The sequence below is a fragment of the Oryx dammah genome, unplaced genomic scaffold, assembly GCF_014754425.2.
Source record: "Oryx dammah isolate SB20612 unplaced genomic scaffold, SCBI_Odam_1.1 HiC_scaffold_2, whole genome shotgun sequence".
Taxonomy (NCBI): Eukaryota; Metazoa; Chordata; class Mammalia; order Artiodactyla; family Bovidae; genus Oryx; species Oryx dammah.
Genome location: NW_024070186.1, coordinates 63326004 through 63345232, shown reverse-complemented (window position 1 = coordinate 63345232; position 19229 = coordinate 63326004). Strand labels below are relative to the sequence as shown.

At 33.5% G+C, this 19229-nt stretch overlaps 1 long non-coding RNA gene and 1 pseudogene across 1 annotated transcript in view; one reads left to right on the top strand and one right to left on the bottom strand.

Annotated features, from left to right (window-relative positions):
• LOC120869811 overlaps window positions 1-19229 on the bottom strand; it is a 260156-nt gene that overhangs the window by 6086 nt on the left and 234841 nt on the right. The window lies entirely within an intron of this gene.
• Window positions 18064-18507, top strand: LOC120869804 (annotated as a pseudogene).

Below are 19229 nucleotides of genomic sequence, written 5' to 3'. Positions count from 1 at the left end.
CATAATTATAACATTATTTTACTGAATTTGAAAGAAATATCTAACTATTCAAGTACTATCAGATGAATTGTAGGCAACAGGGTGCAAAAATCTATATTTTTATCTTTGTTGCATTTAGGGGACTTTCATTCAAATGATATTTTTCAGTTCCATTCAGGTCATCTGTTCATTCAAATTATCCTTATCCTTTGAAACAAGAAAACTGACTGACACTTTGGCTCTATGATTTTGTCATGTAGACATGAGAGAAAATACAGCTAAGTTCAAGCGAACAATTCTAAACTTTAGAGTGAAGTTGAAGTGATTTCTACAGTTCTAAATTTTAATCAAATGTATTTGCTTTTCTAAGATATTTACCATGATTATGTAGCTTTCAACAGGGTCTAGAAATAATATATAAGGGAAACACTGGATAATTTTAAATGATAAAAAAAATACTAATTTCTAGAGACAAAAAATGCTAAATTGTATATTGGTTAACATTGGAAGTGAAGTCACTCAACCATGTCTGATCAATGGACTGTAGCCCCCTGAGCTCCTTTGTCCATGCAATTTTTTGGGCAAGAATACTAGAGTGGTTTGCCATTTTTCTTCTTCAGGGGATCTTCTTGACCCAGGGCTTAAACTCAGGTCTCCTGCATTGTAGGCAGACTCTTTACCATCTGAGCAACCAGGGTCCCCATATTGGTTAACAAGGTTATAACTGTTATATAAATTGAAATATTATATGTGTACATATATCTGTATGATTATGAATATGTACATACTTGAAACACTATTATATAATAGCCTATGATCTCTTCTATCCACAACTGAAACCAAATTACACTGTGTGTAATCTTTCTTTTTTAATGTTAATAGTAATAAAGTGTCATTTAATATGGCTTTGTTTCTTTGCTTTTGACATATTTTATCAAACAAATCCCCTACATCATAACAATTGAGGTTTCAGCTTTCAGAATAGACTAATATGATATGAACTCATTGAAAAAACTAGTGATAATTTAGAGGCTGCTCTACATTGTTGTTTTTAAAAAAGGTGACAAGTAGAAATGTGTCAATTTTTCGACTGTAATAATAATTTTTTTCAATGTAAATCATTTTAAAATCAGGAATTGTAGCTCAACTTGTTTGTCCAAATTTTCAAGTTGGAGAAATAGCTAATTGCAGAATTTAGAGACATTTTTAAATGTCTAGTTTAAATTTGACTTAATATTTAATATCACTATGAGTTTATCATACTCTCTCCTTCTCCCCACAATGTGTACTTGAGAAGTGTCTTATTTTTAAGTGGTGAGAGGAGGATACTCTGACATAAAGACCATCTACTAGATACACCCTACATTTAGTGACAAAACCTAAATGTATTTTCTCCTTAAATCCGTGAGAGGGAAAATTATATTCACTCATTTGTAAGACTTGGGGAACTCATAGAGATGTTAGGCTTATAGAAAGAAACAATTCTGAAATTGTCAAACTCTGCTCCTTAAATGCCTGTTCACTGCACACAGTTTTAGCTTATTTTTCTAGTATGGCTGGCACTGAAGAAGCAATAATAAATTATTAAATCGAAATCATTAATTGACTATTCACAGCAGACACTGTACTTTGCTAATTGTATGCTTGGAGGTAGCACAGAGGGAGGTTGTTTCAGAATTCTTCTTTAATTAAAATTACATAGAATTACAAAGCACCAACTGTGAACAGTAATGAAATCTTGGTAGAACCATTCTGTTCACCTGGAGAACAATACAGGTACACATTGAGAAGACCTGCCACATCTTATACACCTAATATAGCAGAATGGAGTAGACAGTGCCAGAATACACTGAAAATATGACAGGAGATTCTAGGAGGGATTCTAAGTGGCATCTCTCTAGTTTTCTTTGAAAATTAGACTTGAAAGGATTACTGATTGATTGGGCTGATTCTAATTTCCAATTTGTCTTTCCAAACTTCTCAATGATTTCAACTTTGCTTAAGTACTTGAATGTGTCCAGCAGTTCTTTTCCAGAAAGTTCTATAAAATTCCAATGCTGTGTTCTAAACAATATTTATTTTTGCTTGAAGTAACCCTGAAGTTAATGCTAGATAGTATATTAATCACCAACATAGGCAACATTCTTGTACATAAAAACTCAGTACTGCTAATAAAATTTGGGAAATGCCATATTTATACTACAGAATAATTGCTAGCTTTTGATAGTGCTTTATCAGAGTGGCTCACCTTTAGTGGCTCATTAAAAACTTTACTTTTGATAGCATTTTATCATAGGGTTCATCTTAGATTTTACTTTTCTTCATAGTCTACAGGTCTTTTCTGATGTAAATATAAATACTAAATTGTTCAACTATAATAAAAATAACAACATAACAATAAAGGTAGATAGTTTAATATAAATATGAATTTTTATTTTATAAAGAACTAGACTCTATAAATGAAATTGATATGCCAGATAACCTACTATTGAATACTATCAACTAATGCCATCATTTTAATAATAAAATTTGGAATAGCCACATGGTCTTTAGTGCAAATATATTAGGTGTAATAATTTATAATGAATTTATTAGAGCCATATTGTCCCTCTACTTTGTCTCATATGTTCCCTTTGAAATTAAGTGCATTTCACCTAAGATATCTGACTTTGCCTGAATAGCTGCTACTGACCTCACCAAAATCAAAAGAATACTCTCAGAGACTAAAACACTAGCTCAGGTTTAGCAAAACTACAAATATTCCTAAAGTATGCTTATATTTTCTGTTATTTACAATGTCTTAAAGTTTTGCTAAGCATCTAGGTCTTTGAACTAAGTGGGAAGAAACACTATACACTGCTGATTATTTTTATTCTAAAATTTTTACAGTAAAAAAATTTTTTTTCATGTTATAAACTAACAAACTGGAAACTGAATAGGTATCTTGATTTTAAATTTTAGTAACTATTTTATCTTTCTGATAAATAAAAAATTTAGCAAGTGCCAATAGCTCGGCTGCTGCTGCTGCTTCTGCTGCTAAATCGCTTCAGTAGTGTCCAACTCTGCGCAACTCCATAGATGGCAGCCCACCAGGCTCCTCTGGGATTCTCCAGCCAAGAACACTGGAGTGGGTTGCCATTTCCTTCTCCAATGCATGAAAGTGAAAAGGGAAAGTGAAGTCGCTGAGTCGTGTCTGACTCTTCGTGACCCCATGGACTGCAGCCCACCAGGCTCCTCTGTCCATGGGATTTTCCAGGTAAGAGTACTGGAGTGGGGTGCCATCGCCTTCTCCAGCCAATAGCTCTAGAGTAGTCAATTGGGATTTATTTTTGCCTGACAACCAATATTTGAAGTCATAATTCCCTTTAACAGTCCTGGTGAATAATTATTAGTCACATAACTCCTTGAACATGTTTACTGGTTTCTTTTTTCTTAAAGGACTCATGAAGTTTTTAATTTCCCATAATTTAGAATTTGGGGGCATCTAACAAATTTAAAATTGGAGGGTATTGCCTGAATCAAATCTTTCCTTGATACATTTAAAGACATTTCAAGAAATTTTTTGCCCTCTACTCATTTGATGAACCTCAGTTATTATTCAAAGGTTTTTCTCCTGGAGGGTATTTGAATTTATCCTTATCTTCTAAACAATTACCCAAACAACACAGAGGAATAAGAACCTGGATTGATTTCTTGGACTCTACACTTATGAGTATTTAAAAATATTTACTGATTTGGTAACTCTTAGGATGACTGCCTTAATACTCAACCTAAATACTACCTGCCAATTTAAGTTGGGGTTTAGGATATTATTAATGGTTATTTGAAATGTTAAGTATGCTTCAAATTATGTCTATGAGATGTATTTACATTTACAGAGCTTAGTTCACTGTGGTTGCTCAGAGGTATCACTTGTAAACATGTAAATATCTTACTTGATGCTCTTTTACCAAAAGCAAAAAAAAGCAGCACATAAAATCAGCCATCAAAATATTTTTTTTAATGGGATATGATGTAAACAAACATTGTGAGTATTCTGGGAAAATTTGGAGTTTACAAAGTTACACACCAAGCAATCTGATAACAAATGTCCAAGATCTAAGCATTTTCAGAGGATTCAACAAGTCTCCAGGTCCCCAAGTGTAAGCTGTTTTCATAGAGCACTAGGAACAACAACCCATGTCCTCAAGGTGAATAAATGTCGTTGATGTTTTAATTCTTCAGATTTCCACCAGGGTTAAAAAAAATAAAAAAAAATTTTTGATATTATAAATTTATTTTTAGCTATTTAGCATTCACAATGCTAAATTTAGCATTCAATCCTAGGCAGCTATAAAGACTTATTTCAAGTATTAATGACTGTGTTGTATTTAACCTTAACCCACTGGTAGTATTCATGGCAAATGAATATTTAATCAAATGTCATAAATTTCATTTAATCAAAATAATTCTTAAATGTTATAAAAATATTAACATCTAATAAAGTTTTTAAATATTTAATAATTTGGTTCTATAATTTTCTATTCTGATGTAGTTTATTAAATATATATACTTTATGAAACAATTTTAATTGTTTAGTACGAACACATTCATAGTTGTTCCTCATGGAACTAGCACTTCTGCTGGCCTGTGTGTGGATTATCTTGTTTTGGAAAATCTTTCTTACCACATTATTGTTTTTATGAGATTTCATTTCCAAGGTTATGGGAATTATTTTTAAACCTAGGATTATATTAGTCATCTCTATAAGAATCATAACTAGGGTGGCATTAAAAAAAAAAAGAAAACTAATTGGAGGCAAATGAACTGAAAGTCTCAATGGGCCTCTCTAGACACTCCATTTAATACTAGGTAAAGGTACATAATGGAATGAGAAATCTCAAATCAATCTAGTGAGTGCTTACATGTACAGAGTATATCAGAATTGTAAGTCATAAGAAAGTTGGCAAGAGAAAAGAATTTTTATATTAGTACAGTATAAAGACATTATTACTTATAGTTAGCAACGATCTGAAATTCAGAATATTTTACTTGCCCATCTTCAAATTATGTGCCTTTGATATTAAAAGATATTCATTTAATCTTCTCAGGGTTCTTAAGTGGTTAAGTAAGGTTTACTACAACCATCTAAATAGGTGTATGCCTTCCATATCCATATGATTGTATTATTGATGTAATATTTAAGCACACAAACAGAAAACAGTATTTTTTTAACCTAAATTATATTGCTCAAGAAACACTTTATATCAGCTTTTAGCTTGTCTTTCACTTTATTAGGTGTGGTTTTTTTTTTAAACAAATATAAAATGTCAAAATGAAACATTTTGTATTGGGTAAAATATTTACATAGATTAGAAAACATGCAAAATGCGTACAAAGAGACTACAGGGAAGAGATTGTTAGTTCAAAGAATGTGGACAAGTTTCAGTCAAAATGTGGAATGAAACATATCAAAAGTCAGTTCAAGAAAACAACAACAAAAAATGCCCCTCTTTTCAAAACGTTGTAATGGTTGGCATCAAAATCAAAATTTAACATTCATTTTTTTAAAAATTAAAAATGTATATTCATATGTAACAACAAGCAAGAAGACAAAACACATCAAAAACGGGAATTAAAAACAACTCTTCAAAAAAAGACAAGAAGCAAAAAAATAGAAAAGGGTGGAAAAAATGATTGAGGCCCTTGTCATGCAAATAGATTGGGTGGAGAAAAATACCTTCATCTTCAGCACCGTCATTATCACCTAAATCATCTGTCTGTTTCTTTGTAAGGGGACCTAGGATTGAGAACGGAGAAATGGAGGGAAAAAAAAAAAAAGACATTTCAAGAATAAACAAGACTGAGGGGAAAAAATAAGTGCAAATACTAAAATTCTCAAGGATTATTTCCAAAAAGCGTGGGGGGAGTGATTACATCAAAGTTGGTTATCTATTTTGTTTGAGAAAAAAAAAATTCCCTTTCCCCAAAATATCTCACAGATTTGGCTTGTGAATATATCCAGCATAAAAAATACATATGGTTTGAAAGTCACATCATAAGCAAAGGAAATGATTTTTTTAAATACCAAATGCATACAAAAAAAGTAAACAGTTTATTAGCTGAAAGAACTTAATTTATTCAGTGTCTTTTCTAATTTGAATTGGTGACAACAATAAAGAAAGTAGGCCAAACTCATTCAATAGTTTGGGACAATACCATTAGGGAAAACAGAGACATAAAAATTTTTAGGGTTTTTTTCTTTTTTTCTTCTGTTTTATTGTAAAAGCATTAACACTTAGGTTTTACTCATTTTTATGTCACACATTTTTCAAAACTGTGATTTTTTTTTAATTACTTCTCATTACACAAATATTTCCCCATGTGTTTTGATTAAAAAGTAGTCGTGGATTTAAAACCTTTGCAACTTGCACAAATGTATGAACAAATCATCTCATCACTTGTTAGAGCAAAGGTACCACTGTAGAAGTCAGTGTTAAGTTACAGAGTCAGGGCTTATATTTCATAATCAGTTTAGAAATATAACGAATTATGCCCTAGGGCAATTTCATGCCCAGTGTAGTTATTTATAATGGGTCATGTTTTAGGATAATAATTGTATTAAAAAACTGTGAATGTTTAATAAATGTTTTATTATTCTTAACAATATCAGTTTGCTAAGAATAAAGTAGGACACCAAAGGGGAAGTCAAAGGCCATATGAAAGTAATTTTAAGCATCACATAATTGACATATTCAGCACACAAAAATGCATGTGAAGCCCTGCATTTCTTTTTGTTTCCACAAACATTTAATTTGTATGGCATTTCATAATCCTCATGCAAGAAGCAATCATTACAAACACATAACACTCAAGTTAAAAGACAGCCAACCACATAACCATAAGCAAGAGAATTTTGTCATGCACAAAATAACAGTTATAGAAAAAGGAAGGAAAAAAAGAGGACTGAACGCCATATGTCGATTTTAATAATATAAATAGTAAAGAAGCAGGCATTAATTCTAAGCACACTTGATAGGAAGGGACTGTTAAACATTTTGAGAAATATTTCTAAGTCTTTTCAGCAATTACCATGTATTGTTTATAATTCAAAACTACATTTAATATCACAGCCTTCAGAGAATAAAAAATACCATCCCAGAAAACAGAAGGGAAAAAATGAGACATATATGAGTATCATATCATCAGCTCAGAGGGACAGCCTTGAAAAATAGTAATAACTGGCAAAAATCAAAGACTGGACATAGAGAAATTGATGATGTAACAGAAGGGACCCATTGATTACTCAGTTGTAAAGTGATGGTTTCAAGGCCATTCCCAACACAGAGGAGCTCTACACAGTAAATTAAATGGTAAATTTCATAGTCCTGCAAGTAATCATTCCATTGAGAAGAAAAACTAGATGAAAGCAATAGTTTACAATTAGCACGCCTTTGCAAGTTCACAGAAATCAAAATTTCTTGAAATAACCCTGTTTAAATGAAGAAATTGTCCTCAGTAATATATGATGTTCATGCAACAATGTTGCTGCATTTCTGAAAAATAGAAAAACATTAATTTCGATTTTAAAATTACTGTATCAGAACTGTATTTGAAATATTGAATATCTTACATCATGTAAAATATTAGACTTAGAAAAATGTTTAACTTTTCTGTAACTACCTAGAGGAATAAATCAATAAACCTCAACAAATATATTTTCTTGCATTTCTATTTTCAAGGACATCGTATAAAAATTATGGTTTTATTTACTAGTTAACAACACAGATTAAAGTACAGGATAGTTTCTTACTGATGCCAAAACACATCTGTTTTCCAGTTTTAGCTAAATTACTTAATTTGCGTAAGTCTTGGCTATCTTAGGAAACCCGTAATGTGAGCTCAAGTTTTTCTTTGCTAAAGTGTTATATCAATAATTTTTGGAGACAAACGTAAACCCTATCACAATTACATTAAGTGTGTGGCTGTATATCTCTCTTGGAAGATATCTTTCTTTCTCCTCTTAGGGTGCCCAAGGCAATGTACATGATTCCTTTGGTAAATCATTCAGGTTCTACAGCCAAGAGTCAGTAGTTTTACATACTTTGCTGCTATGTCACTTCAGTCGTGTCAGACTCTGTGCAACCCCATAAAGGCAGCCCACCAAGCTCCCGCGTCCCTGGGATCCTCCAGGCAAGAACACTGGAGAGGGTTGCCATTTCCTTCTCCAATGTATGAAAGTGAAAAGTGAAAGTGAAGTCGCTCAGTCGTGGCTGACCCTCAGCGACCCCATGGACTGCAGCCTACCAGGCTCCTCTGTCCATGGGATTTTCCAGGCAAGAGTACTGGAGTGGGGTGCCATCGCCTTCTCCTTTACATACTTTACACACATACAAAATTGTTAGCTCCTGGTCTACATGAGATAAGATAGCAAAAAAAAAAAAATTATTAACACAATATCTCCCAGTTGTCTGCATGGCGAACATAGTTCTCAGTTGCTATCTTGCCTCTGGGTCTATATGAGTAGATAAACCAGGAAAATGATACTATGTCTGTGGGAGAACTTTTCCACACAGGGAATGGCTGAACCAGCTTTTTGCTACATTATTTATAATCACTTTTCATATTCAGAAAGTTACAATGATCTTAACTGATGTGAGATAATGATTACATACATACACTACATGGAACATCTTTTACTGTGGCAAATCTAAAGGGTTAGAAACATACAGATACTGCTTCAGCATCATGAATAGATGAGGGCATCATTATTCAAAGGAAGGGGTAAGCCACTTTCTCAACTAAAGAATTCCATTTTTTGAATACTATTTGAGAAAAAAGAAAGTGAACTCAGTTGTGTCTGACTCTTTGCGATCCCATGGACTGTAGCCTACCAGGTTCCTCTGTCCATGGAATTTCCCAGGCAAGAGTACTGGAGTGGGTTGCCATTTCCTGCTCCAGGGTAACTTCCTCACCCAGGGATCAAACCCGGGTTTCCTGCATTGCAAGCAGATGCTTTACCATCAGAGCCACCAGGGAAACCCTAGCGAATACTATTTAGTAGGTTTTGTTTAAAATCTTGTTGGATGATATTAAATTGTTCCACATTATGGGTTTCAGTAGCATTTTAGATTTTAGTAGGTCAAGTACAGTTGGGTTTTCTTAACATCAAGAATTTTTTACACATCTGATTTTTTGAAGGGTACCTGGGAAGAAGGGCTGATAAGTTTCTAGCAAGAAAAAAAAAAAAGGATTATAAAAAGAAAGAAAACAGATTTCCTTTATCTTATGTGCCTAAAGGCACTAAGAACAAATATCTGAGAGGTTTTGGGTTGCAAACTGAGAAACTAGAGTAAATATGTTTATGGATTATAGAAATATCTCTATATGATCTCAAGATTCATCATTCCCAGGCTGGAAAGAAAACCATTTCCTTGATCCCTCTTTTTTCTAGAATATTAGCAACTCTGTCTCACTTTATTTCAATATGTTACTATTGATGTAATTACTGATGCTTAAAAATTTTAAGTAGAAATATTTTAAGGGGTAATTGTCATTAATTCTCTAACAAAAATAGGCAACCACTATTTAGAGACTGTGCATTCCAGCAAGTTGATCACCATGATTTCCTCAAAGGGCAGAACATTTACCGTTCATCATAAATAACAATCATTATCAACATTCCAACCACAGCTTATGCTTCTTTTAAACTACAAATAGTGCATCTTCAAAACCAGCAGTTTAAATGGGCATCTTAAATCACCAAAGTATAAAGGAAATGAGTCCTCTAAAACCTGAGTGTGGAAGTGATTTATTCTATATTGAAACTCCATAGGGTCTGCCTTCCTTGAGGAACTCACTCATAACTCTTATGAGAATTAATAAGAAAGTAGATCGCATGTCTTTTTGAAATGAGGAGAGTAATTACTATGTTTTATATCTCCCACAGCCAATAAATAGATTCAGTGGTGAAACAACAGGACTAAGAAAGGTACAGAAACTCCTAACCATGAACTTTGAACTCATTTAAATCCAAAATAGTTCCTTTTCCATTAACATAATTCAAAGTATCATCCTTTACAAAAGATGCATGACGCATTCTTACATTTCAGAATCTGACCACAGTGCCTTTTATATTTTGAAAAAGGAATAAAAATATCAGCATTTCTCTGTAGTTAACTGTAGATAATTATGAGCACTGAAATAATTACTACCCACCCACATTAAAGCTGCTTTTTATCATTCCCTTTGATGAAGGTCTAATATACTTCAGGTCTCAAATACATTAGAACTGATTATAAATTCCTTCATTACAGGTTCAATTCAGCAGAAATTATTCATACTTTGTGTCACACAAAAAAAGGCAAGTAGGTTGAGGGTGTCACTAGCTTCTGATTCAGAAAGCTGTCCATGAGAAATGTGTCCTTCTTAAGAGAATCCATGTGGAATTTTTGGAATTATTGAGAGCTCCAGGCTCCAGTGAGTGCCACCATCATGGAGATGGAGAACCCTGGCTAAAGACAGTGCTGCACTCTTTCCCTGCCCTCTTTACCCAATAGCGTTTGAGGTAAACTGACCGTAAAAGGTTCCTAAGGCAGTTTCCACACAACGGGAAAATCTAAGAATGTTGTCATTGTTGTTTTGGAGCCATTGGAAGCAGGCTAAATCTTTTCAGTGATGTTGTTAGGACAAATTTATTTACAACACTAAGATCAAGGATGTAAAAATCTATGTCTGAAGAATATACGGAGGATAACACTAGACTTCAATACAGTTTAAATAAAAACAGAAGTATATTACTATATCTGATTTTTTCCAAATTGATAAACATTTAAATACAATGACTTTAAGAAATCAAATATCACAACAATTGGTGTCATTGAAAAGGTATTAAATTTTACCCACTGAAATTTATTCTATTTAATATAACTGTAATATGTATCTCTTAAGAATTTATAAATGCATGAAAGTAATTGACTTGGAATAATACTCATTAATTTACTAATATTATACTACTTAAAGTTATCGCACTTCTTAAACAATCGATTATTTGAACATTTATCAAAATATTATACTGAAAATACTTTTCCTGAAAATTTTTCAATTAAAAAATATTTTTTAATAATGCCATAAAACCACATTATGATAAAATTAAAATGCAATGCAAACAGCTGTAATAAAATACTAGAAGCAAACTTTGGAACAACTGATAGTTTTCAAAGAATCTATCTATTGTGCAAATTTTGATGGCACTAATATCTCATTCATGACGTTTCAGTATCCTTTAGGTAAGCTGACTGTTTATGCTAGTGGTTCATATGTACAAATGCTATGGAAATTGATTTCCAAGGTTATGAAAGCAGCAGCATTCTCTATATTTATCTTTGTGTTTAAAGACATTGCCAATATGAACACAAAACATATTCCCTCAGACAGTTCTTTAGGGAAGAATACAGATGTTTGGGAAAAATACATGACATTTGGGAAAAAAAGAGACACTGTTATTAGAATCCAGAAAGAGAGGAAGAACAATTTTGGGTGGTCCCAGAGTGATCTAAATAGTGTTCTTAGTGTTTTAAACAACACTAAACTGAAGAAGTACTTATTTATATTTATATGAAAAGTGAGTTTTTTCTTCATAAAATTACTTTGACTACAAGCCTTTAAAGTCAAAAGCAATCATGTCTAAAGTAAAAATGATAAGATCTGGGGGAAAATTTTTAACTAGATAAAAAGTAAACTAAGTTAACCCCTAATCTGAGCATCACCAAATTTACACATGCTCATTATTTTTTAACACCATATTTGTTTGATTTTTTAAAAAATGCAGATGCAATATTTATAGCTTGAAGAATGTCAGAATAATGTTCCTTTCCCATCTGGGACAATGTGGCTGTCTGCTATATAAACCCTTCAGTACTTTGTGAGGATACATTCTGTACTGCCCTAGCTTTCCACATATTCTCCAGAGATGTACTTGGAGTATGATGAGGATACAAGTGCCATCAGATGCTCAGAGATATCTCACCTTGGCCAGATGATTGGAATGGCATCCATAGTCCAACCTCCCTCTCATGGCTGCCAATATTCAGTCATTCAACAAATGTTTTATATACTATGTTCTGTCCTCTAGATATACGGTGGGCAAAAAAGCAAGACATTTTCCCTTATGAAAATTTCTTTTGTAGAGAAAGAAACAATGAACAAATAATCACACACATAAGTGCATATTCAAAAAACTGTGTTAAGGATATTAAGTCTTGATGTTACCAGATATTATACAAGGGGATCTGGTTGAGCCCAGGCAGTTTTCACTGAATAAGTGCAATGTAGCCTAATTACTGAAGGATAAGTGAGTACCAAAGAGTCGGACACGACTGGGTGACTTCACTCACTTCACTCACTCACTCACTCAAGCAGGAAAAAAGGCTGCAGATAGGTAAGTAGGGTGGGAAGCTGTCAATATAGCACGTGCAAAGTCTTAAAATGAGAGGGAACCTGAAGGTCAGGGTGGCTGCCATCCATGGTGCAGAACAGAGTAGTGGGTGATGACAATGAAGAGACAGGCATCATTTCGAGCATGCAGCTCTTTTAGTCTGGGGAATTTTTTCTTAATCCTAAAAGCAACACGAAGTCATTTAAAAGATTTAAGCACAAACTGATAAACTCTGCTCTATTTGAATCTTAAACAGAAAATCAGAAAGAGGCAAAGTCATTCTAATAAATATGACAGAGGAAATTTTATATAGGTTTTGAATTATATTTTTTATCAGACAAAAATAGCTATATTAGAAGAAATTAGATCAGGAAAAGGAGTCTACAGTATCTTATTCTATTACTGTTTGCAAATATGTCACCAAAAAATGAAATCTAAGACACTAGCATATCTGAGATTCTATAAATATTTTAAAGCTTTCTATTAAATCTATACTTGGATTTATTTTGCCTGAAAATTAACATACAGAAAATTAATATATTCTAATTATTCTTATATTCATAGAAAAATATAGCCCACAAGCTATTCCTTCTTGGATATTTCATTCCCATCTCAGTATATCAGGGATGTCCAGCATGTCTACCTCAAAGTCTATTTTAACTCCTATCATAGGTTTTGCTTTTTCTTTGTTTCTAAACTATAAATCTAGAAATAATCTTGAACCATTCCTTCTTCCTCCCTTTTGCCTTAACCAGACTTCATTAATTTTTCAAGAGAAATTTTGTTCCTGTCACTTTTTCCCCAAACTATTATTAGCCTGGTCTGTGGCCACCGTTACCATATGCTTGAATTATTATAGTAGTCTTATAGTTGCTCCCACTGTTATCCAGACTCTAGACTGTCTCCCAAGTCATCCTGTAGTCCATAAATTTTTGAAGTAGTAGATTACAATAGTTGTGAACCAAAAAAGAAAAAGATTTAATAATCATTGTCAACTAAAATATACACACATTCAACTCTTTCTAAGACTAAAATTGCAAGCACTCCAAGGGAATGGAAATGTAAAAGCATGTATAACAATTTTGTACTGTGAGTTTTAAAATAGTTATAAAGACAGATGAAAACTAAATATAGTTTAACACTCATTTTGATGTTTTAGAAATTCATGAGCAAAAATAAGATTTTTTAAAATTCAAAATGGAAACAAATCATGTAAAATATGTTTTTTAAATACAGTTCAGATTAGCGTTTATTAAACACTACTTTTGTTGTTTCATTACTCTGTTTAAAAATGTTTACTATCTCATTATTCTGTATTATCTTAGACTAAATGCCCAAGACTGAACCATAAGACACTCCTATTCTTTCTAGATTTCATCTTTTCATTCTACTGCTTTCCAAAATAAATCACATCTGAATTCTAATAAATATTTAAAGAGGAGCTAATACCATTTCTTTATAAACTCTCTCAAAAAAGATAAGAGAAGAGAATGCTTCAGGATTTATTATGCGAAGCCAGCATTACTCTGATATCAAGATCAAACAGACTACAAGAGAAGAAAATTATAGGAATATCCCTGATAAATGTAGATGCAAAACTCCTCAACAAAATTTTAGCAAACCAAATTCAACAATATATTAAAGGAATCATGTACCATGATTGAATGGGATTTACTCAAGATTTATTGAACCATTCAAAGATGGTTCAATACTCACAAATTAATGTGATGATACCACATTATTAAAGTAAAAGATATAAGTCAAAGATCATCTAAATAGATATAGAAAAAGTACTTGGAAAAATTAAGTATCTTTTCATGATAAAAAAAAAAAAAGAAACCAAAAAACTTTTATCAAATTGTAAGTGGGAAGGTATCTCAGCTAACAAGAGTTCTGTATAACAGACAAGTGTATAGCTAAAATCATATTCAGTAGTGAATTACTGAAAGCTTTTCCTCTAAGATCAGAAACCAGAAAAGGATGCTTACTTTCACCACTTTTTTCAACATAGTACTTGAAGTTCTATCCAAAATAATTAGCGAAGAAAAAGAAATAAAATATATCCATCAGATAAGAATAAGCAAAAACTATGTATTTGCAAATGACCTGATATCACATATAGAAACTGTTAAAGTCATTAATAAACTGTTTCAGTTAAGTTTCAGAATATAAAATCAATATATAAAAATAAGTTGTGCTTCTATAGCAATGAAATATGAGAAAGAGAATTTATGAAAACAATCTGATATATAACACCATCAAAAAATTAAAATTCTTAGTAATATATTTAACCAAGGCAAAATATTTACACAGTAAAAATTATAAAACATTGATGGAAGAAATTGAAGAGGACCCAAATAAATGGAATGATATTCCATGTTCATAAACTGAAAGAATATTTTTTAAAAGCCCATACTACTTGAAAGGATCTACAGATTCAGTGCAATACCTATCAAAATTCTAGTGACATTTTTCACAGAAATAGAACAAAAAAATTCTAAAATTTGTATGAAACCTCCAATATTCCAAATAACCCAAACAATTTTAAGAAAGAATAACACACACACACACAAAAAGAAAGAATAACAAAGCTGGAGGTGTCACACTTACTGACTTCAAACTGTATTACAAAGCTATAGTAATCAAAACAGTATGCACTCATATAAAAAATAGATACACGGATCAGTAGAACAGAATAAAGACTCCAGAAATAAAAACATGCATAAATGGCCAATTAATTTTCAACAGTGGAACCTAGAATATACTATAGAGAAAGGATAGTTTCTTCAATAAACAATGTTGGGAAAACTGGACAGCTACATGCAAAAGAATGAAATAAACCCCCATCTTACATTATACACAAAAACAGACATACATTTCTTACTAAAATAATTAATAATACATTAATTAAAACTCAAAATTCACTGTGACTTGAAAACAAAACATGAAACATTAAACTCCTAGAAGAAAACATCTTTGTCACTGTTCTTAACAATGATTTTTTTTTTAATCTGATACCAGAAGTAAAACAACAAAAGCAAAAATAAACAAGTGGGACTATGTTAAACTGAAAAACTGCACAGAAAAGGAAACCATCAATAAAACTAAAGGCAACCTATGGAATGCGAAAAAACAATTGTAAACCCCATATCCAATAAGAGGTTAATGTCTTAAAATGTACAAGAAACTCATTCAACTCTGTAGCATACAACAATAAAAATATTCAGAACATGAATAGACATTTTTCCAAAGAAGACCTACAAATGATAAACAGGTACATGAGAAGGTTCTCAGCATCAATAATCATCAGGTTAATGTAAATCAAAAGCACAATTAGATATCACCTCACATCTCTTAGGATGTCTCTTATCAAAAAGACAAGAGAACAAATGCTGGAGAGAATGTGGAGAACAGTGAACACCTGTACACTGTCAGCAGGAATGTAAATGGGGACAGCCATTATGCAAAGAGTATGGAGGTTTCTGAAGAAGTTAAAAGTTAAAGTACCATATGATTTAGCAATCCCTCCTCTAAGTATACATCCAAAGGAAATGAAATCATTATCTCAAAGAGATATCTGTACTTCCATGTTCATAGCAGCATTATCCACAAATAACAAGGTATGGAAACAACCTAAGTGCCCATTGGCAGATGAATGGATAAAGAAAATGTAGTGAATATATTTACCACCCCACCCTTTAGTTAGTGTGTTAGTCATTCAGTCATGCCTGACTCTTTGCAATCCCATGGACTGTAGCTTGCCAGGCTCCTTCATTCATGGAATTATCCAGGCAAAAATACTGGAGTGAGTTGCCATTTCCTTCTCCAAGGGATCTTCCCAACCCAGGGATTGAACCCAGATCTCCTGCACTGCAGGCGGATTCTTTACCATCTGAGTCACCAGGGAAGCCCATATATACACACAATAGAATATTACTCAGCTTCAGAAAAGAAAGAGTCTGCTTTGTAGTAAAATGGATGAACCTGGGGGGCATTATGGTAAGCTAACAAACCAGAAAGACAAACAGACAAATATTACATGGTGTCAATTAACACATGGAATGGTTAAAAGTCAAACGTATAGAAAAAATATAAAAATAAGTGGTAGGGTTTGTAAGGTCTGGGAGTGGGAGAAATAGAGAAGGGTAAAAACTTCATAAGATGAAGACAGTCTGAGGATCTAATACACAGCATGATAACTACAGCTATAGGTGATAACACTCTACTATATAATTGAAATTTCTAAGAGAGCATAAGTTAAATATTCTTACCAAACATATGTGAGGAAAAACCAAATAATAAAAATAGAATGCTTTTCTTCCCATTGTAAGTCTTGTCACTATTTCATAGAAGCATACTCTTGTACTCACACCTTGTGTGTTTTATCCCATAGCATTAATTCCTTAAAGTTCTATTTATAACAAACTCAGAGAGGAGAAAATAAGATGGATAATCATAGGGCATCTCCTCAACAATAATATGTAAAAATTTTTTACCCTGAAAAAAGGAGTACTACTGTGTGTTTCTGCCTCAACTGCTGTATTCAGGATATGAACTACACATAGTTCTATATGCCTCAGCAAGACCTGATTGTGAAAATACCTTGATTCTTGGACATCACTCTATTTTAGGCCCATAAGTTAGATAAATAAATTGAGCCAGTAATTATTAAGATCCTATTATCCAAGTGGGTCTCACAGGGAAATAAGCAAGTGAAGACAAGTTCTCTAATGCTGAAGTCCTAGGTAAGCCTAGTGGCTGAATATGTGTTCCTGAGATGACTATGTGAGTTTCCAGTCTCCTGCATGCCTGTCCTTGTTAATCATCTGTGATCCCCAATGAAACAGTTTTACTCTTTCTACTCCACGTACTCAAGCCCACATGGGTTGACTCTCTCTTACCATGTGAGCTTGAATCTGTTGGGGACACATTTCTGTGCTCTTTCTCACCTGATGCAATAAATGTCAAATTTACACTGGATACTGTAGAAACACTTTTGAATCCAGTGATCAAATGGCCAGATTCATAGGGCAGACACTAGAGCTGGAAAGGGACCCTACTGAGTGACTATCAAATCCTCTTGCTTCACAGGTCCTCCACAAGACAAAAGTAGAGCATGAAATGACTTTACCTGGCCCCAGAGCTGGTCAAAAGCAGAGCTAGATCAAGATTTCAGGTTTCTTACCTAGTTAGCTCCTTTAAAATAAGTCACATGGCAATAAAGGACAAGCAGGAAAATGGAAAAACTGAGTGTGGAAATATCAGATATAATATAGATCTTTTTAAAATGAACCACAAACTGATAGACTTACCATAATTATATTACAACTAAAAGCCTTTAGGACTTCCCTAACCAGTATTTTATTTAGAAGTCATCGAAATTAAACTTCAAATAAAAATGAATATTTATAGAAACACCTTTAAATGGGAAAACTAGAAAAAATATTAAAAACAAGCCAATAGATAGGAAGGACGAAGATCACAGAATTTAAACAAGTAATGTAAGTTAAGAGTAAGAGTAACAACTTCCTCACAGTGAATATTATTAGTAAACTAAATGGTTATGGAATAATTTAAGTGCAGATAAATGAAGTAGTCAACCTGACTTAAAAGAAGAGCAAGAGGCCTTGCAGACGCCGCCACCCCACAGCCTCCCGTGCTGTCTAGCCATGATCAACCCCACCATGTTCTTCAACATCGCTGTCAACAGCGAGCCCTCAGGCCACATCTCTTTCAAGATATTTGCAGACAAAGTTCCAAAGACAGCACGGTGGTGACTTCACACGCCATAATGGTACTGGTGGCAAGTCCATCTATGGTGAGAAATTTGATGACGCGAATTTCATCCTAAAGCATACAGGTCCTGGGATTGTCCATGGCAAATTCTGGCCCCAACACAAACGGTTCCCAGTTTTTCATCTGCGCTGCCAAGACTAAGTGGTTGGATGGCAAGTACATGGTCTTTGGCAAGGTGAAAGAGGGCATGAATATTGTGGAAGGCATGGAGCGCTTTGGGTTCAGGAATCACAAGACCAGCAAGAAGATCACCATTGCTGACTGTGGACAAATCTAATAAATTTGAAATGTGTTTTACTTAACCACCAGACCATTCCTTCTGTAGCCCAGGAGAGCATCCCTTCACCCCCATCTGCTTGAAATATCCTATAATCTTTGTGCTCTTGCTACAGTTCTTTGGGTTCCATATTTTCCTTACCCCCCTCCAAGTTTAGATGGATTGCAAAGTTATATTTATGATTATGAAATAAAAACTAAACAATTAAAAAAAATAATAAGAGCAAGAGCAGCTAGGGCTAATGCACCGCCATATAGGCCAATGAAATAGTGAAATGTTCTGTTGTTCAGTCACCCAGTCGTGTCTGACTCTTTTTGGCCCCATGGACTGCAGCAAGCCAGGCCTTCCTGTCCCTCACCATCTCCCAGAGTCTACCCAAGTTCCTGTTCATTGCATAGGTGATGCCATCCAGCCATCTCATCTTCTGAAGCCCTCTTCTCCTTCTGCCATTGATCTTTCCCAGGATCGGGGACTTTTCCAATGATTTGTCATGCAGATTAGATGACCAAAATACTGGTGCTTCACTTTTAGCCTCAGTCCTTCCAGTGAATATTCAGGGTTGATCTCCCCTAAGATCGACAGGTTTGATCTCTTTGCTGTCCAAGGAACTTTCAGGAGTGTTCTCCAGCACCACAGTTGGAAGACATCAATTCTTGGGCGTTCTGCTTTTTTTGCTGTCCAGAAAATGCTCTGTACAGGTCAGCAAATTACTGGTTGTCCAGAAACCTCTACTCCAGCACCTCAGATGCTTTAGCTCTAGCC